Here is a 3,629-nt window from a genome sequence, read left to right on the forward strand (position 1 = left end):
AGAAAGAAAGAAAGAAAAAGAAGTAATGAAAAAAAAAGAAAAAGAAGTAATGAGTGTGGCTATGGGCTATGTTCCAACAACATATTATTTTATGGATATCACAAGTGAAATTTCACTGGGAATGTAGCTCAGAGGCAGGACACTTGCCTAGCATGTATGAGGCCAGTGTTCAGTTTCCAATACTGAAAAAAGTTATAAAATAATGAAATTTCATATAATTTTCACATAAAGCAATATATTCTTTCTTCCTGCCAGGTGGGTTATGTGCTGACATCATAACGTGGCTGGAGAGAGGCACACCCCACAGTGGCATGAAACTAATTCTTACACTGTGAGCCACAAAAGGAGCATGAGAGATTCTTCTTTAGATTGTAACAACCACTTAAAAATGTAAAAATAATACAAAAACTATTGGAAACTGAGCCCCCGCCTGGATTTGGCATGTAGGCCTTAGAGAGGTTGTGCTTTAAGGACTGGAATCAGACTGACTGCGTTCAAATCCTAGACCTCAATTGCTGGGTGACTTCAGATAACTGATTTCATCTCTGAACTTGTTTCCCAGCTGTAGAGTGGGTCTTCAGTAGGACAGCTGTGGGAATTAAATACTGATAATATGCTGGATATGGTGGCACATGCCTATAGTCCCTCCTCCCTAGGCAGGAGGAGCCTAGGAATTTGAGGGTCAGTTGGAGCAACGTGGGACCCCATCTCAAAACAATCTATTCATCATCGTAATAGTAGTGGTAGACCCTTGGATGTAGCTCTTCCCCGTGACAGGTGTACCGTCCTACACACTTTAGGTCCTCAGTACTTGCATTTCGATGTTTGTATGACCTTGGACAAACTCCTTCATTTCTGCAGGGCTGTTTCCTCATCTGCTAGATGAGGCTGAACAGCAAGCTTCATAGGATTGCTGTGAACGCTCCATTTACAGACTTATTACACATGATGTGGGCACAGTGGTGCATGCCTGTACTCCCCGCTACTTGGAAGGCTGAAACAGGAGGATTGCAAGTTCAAGGCCAGCCTGGGCAACTTACCAAGACCCTGTCTCAAAATAAAAAGGGGCTGCAGATACAGCTCAGTGGTAGAGCACTGCTGGGTTCAATCTCTAGGGGTGGGAAAAAAGTGTCACATTCTGTTCAACAGTGCTAGGCACAGTTCTAAAAGCTGGGGACATAACAAGGAACCCACAGACAAAAGCCCTTGCCATCAAGGAGCCAAAATCCAAGAGAGACGTAAAATAGATAAATAACTACACATCTGGTGGTGATGCTACTGTAGAAGAAAAGAACAGTAAATATGAATAGAATTTGGGGGGACACTGGGAGGGTCTGAGGTGACATTTGAGTAGAGATCTGAAGGTAAGGGATCCATCCATGTGGATAACTGGGGGGAGCATGTTCAGGGTACAGGGAAGAAGTGCAAAGGCCCTGAGGTAGGGAAATGTGTAGCTTAAGAGCAGTGAGGGGGGCTGGAGATGTGGCTCAAGCGGTAGCGCGCTCGCCTGGCATGCGTGCGGCCCGGGTTCGATCCTCAGCACCACATACCAACAAAGATGTTGTGTCTGCCGAGAACTAAAAAATAAATTAAAAAAAAAAAAAAAAAGCAGTGAGGAAGGGGAAGCTGGCCAGCGGGGCAGCCTGGGCCATGTGGGAGGCCCTCAGCAACCTAGCAAGATCCTGTCTCAAAAAAGGAAAAGGGCTGGGGATGTGGCTCAGGGGTTAAGCACCCCTGGGTTTAATCCCTGGTACCAAAACACCAAGAGTGGAGAGGAAACTGGAGCAGTGACTGAGGGAAGAGGTAGAGATTGGGCCAGCACGACTGGCTGGCAAGGCAGTGGGGACACGGAGTGACATTCAGTTCAATGGGTAAAGCACACCACATTAGGTGCTTAGACTAGAGCCTGGCTCCTGGGGCCCGACAAACAGCGGCTCCTACTATGTCAGGCCCATGAGCCCACCAGATTCCCCTCTGCTTCTTGTCAGGACTCATGCTTGTTGAATGAATAACTGAACGCATGCCCTGAGGATTTCTGTAGGCGTGCATCCACAGGGTAGGCAGCACTATTTTGGTCCCAGCACAGGGGGAGGGCGTCGGGGAGCATCTGTGGACTGTGTCCGTGTGTCCAGATGTGGGCCGAGCAAGTTGCACCTTTCTGGCTGTGGCTGTGGCGGTGAATGTGCGCCAGGGAGCCAGCAGTCCACAGTCCTGGCTGTGTGCTCACAGGTCTTGGCTGAGTGGAGGAGACTGACCCCTCACCCCAGTGATGACCCTGACGGGCAGGGCTGCCACCAGAGCCTAGATAGAGGACTTGGGGCTCAGGGAGGGCATCCTGGAGGTGGCGGCCCCCAAGCTGCAACCTGGAGGGTGCCCGGGGCATGAAGTTTTGAGCCAGGTATGTTCTAGGCAGGGAATGGCAAGCTAAGGAGCCCAGCAGAGCAGCCATGCGTGGAGTCTGGGGTCTTTCTAAGGGTACTGGGGAGCCATGGCCTGATATAGAGTGGGGCAGGGAATGAGGCAGATCTAGGCTACCTGAGGGACAGAGCCGCCCACAGTGCCACACATGGGGCTCAGTGAGTACGGACACCTCCCAGGTGCTTCCCCTGCCAGGCTCTGCAGACTGGGAAGCAAGGAGAGCCTACAACGTGGCCCTCAGCCTGGCCTCCTCTGAGCTAAGAGACCAACCCTCCCACAGATGCAGGTGACCAGGGTCCAACCCCCTCCAGGATGCAGGAGCCCAGCCACCTCACTCTAGCGGGCAAAGTCCCACTCGTGACACCGCAGAGGCGGCAAAGCATCACACCCGGGAGTGGAGTGGGTCCTCGGCACGCAGCCTCCCACGCCTGGTGCTGCAGCAGCTGGGGTGCTGCTCCCTGCCACAGCTGAGGTGAGCGGCAGCACATCAGGTGCGTGTCATGACACGTCACACTGAGAGCAGGAAACCTGAGCATAGCGTCCCTCCGTCCCTCCCAGCAGCTGCCGTGAGTCAGGAGGAGGCCTCCTGTGGGCAGCGCTCCTGGCCCTGCCTGGTGGGGGGGTGGGGGCTGGCCCGCCATGGGCAGCTTCCCCGGAGTCTGGGAGACAGTTTCAGAAGCCCCTCGAGGGCAGTGGGAGGGGAGAGTGGGAGAAGGGCCTGGTCCCGAGGGACGCGACTCCCTGGGGCCACTATTCCCCCCATTCCGCATCCTCCACCAGGCCGGTCTCCCTCCGGAAGCCAGGAGAGCCCCGGGCCCAGGAGAGAGGCTCTGCCGGGCAGAGGAAGGCAGGCAGGGAGCGGCGGCTGAGCTTAAGTTAAACACCCACATGAATTTATTAAATCCAGACTGTGTTAAGGGTGGCGGTCTGGGAGGAGGGGGTGGTCGGACGAGGGACAAGACAATGGATGACTGCGGGCGTCCCACAGAGGGGCCCCGGCCCCTCCCCACCTGGCCCCCCTCGGCAGCGCCGCACCGGCTTCACCATGATTCCCAGCAGGGCTGGGCTGGCAGGGCGAGATGGCTGGAACAGGACAGACAGACAGACGGCGCCTCCACAACAACGAGCCCAGCCCGCCCCGGCCCTGTGTCACACGCTGGGCCCTGGCCCAAGGGGGCCTCCTGCCGCCTGCCCAATCTGTCCAGGGAGAG

This window comes from Urocitellus parryii, chromosome 15 (assembly GCF_045843805.1).
Source record: "Urocitellus parryii isolate mUroPar1 chromosome 15, mUroPar1.hap1, whole genome shotgun sequence".
Taxonomy (NCBI): domain Eukaryota; kingdom Metazoa; phylum Chordata; class Mammalia; order Rodentia; family Sciuridae; genus Urocitellus; species Urocitellus parryii.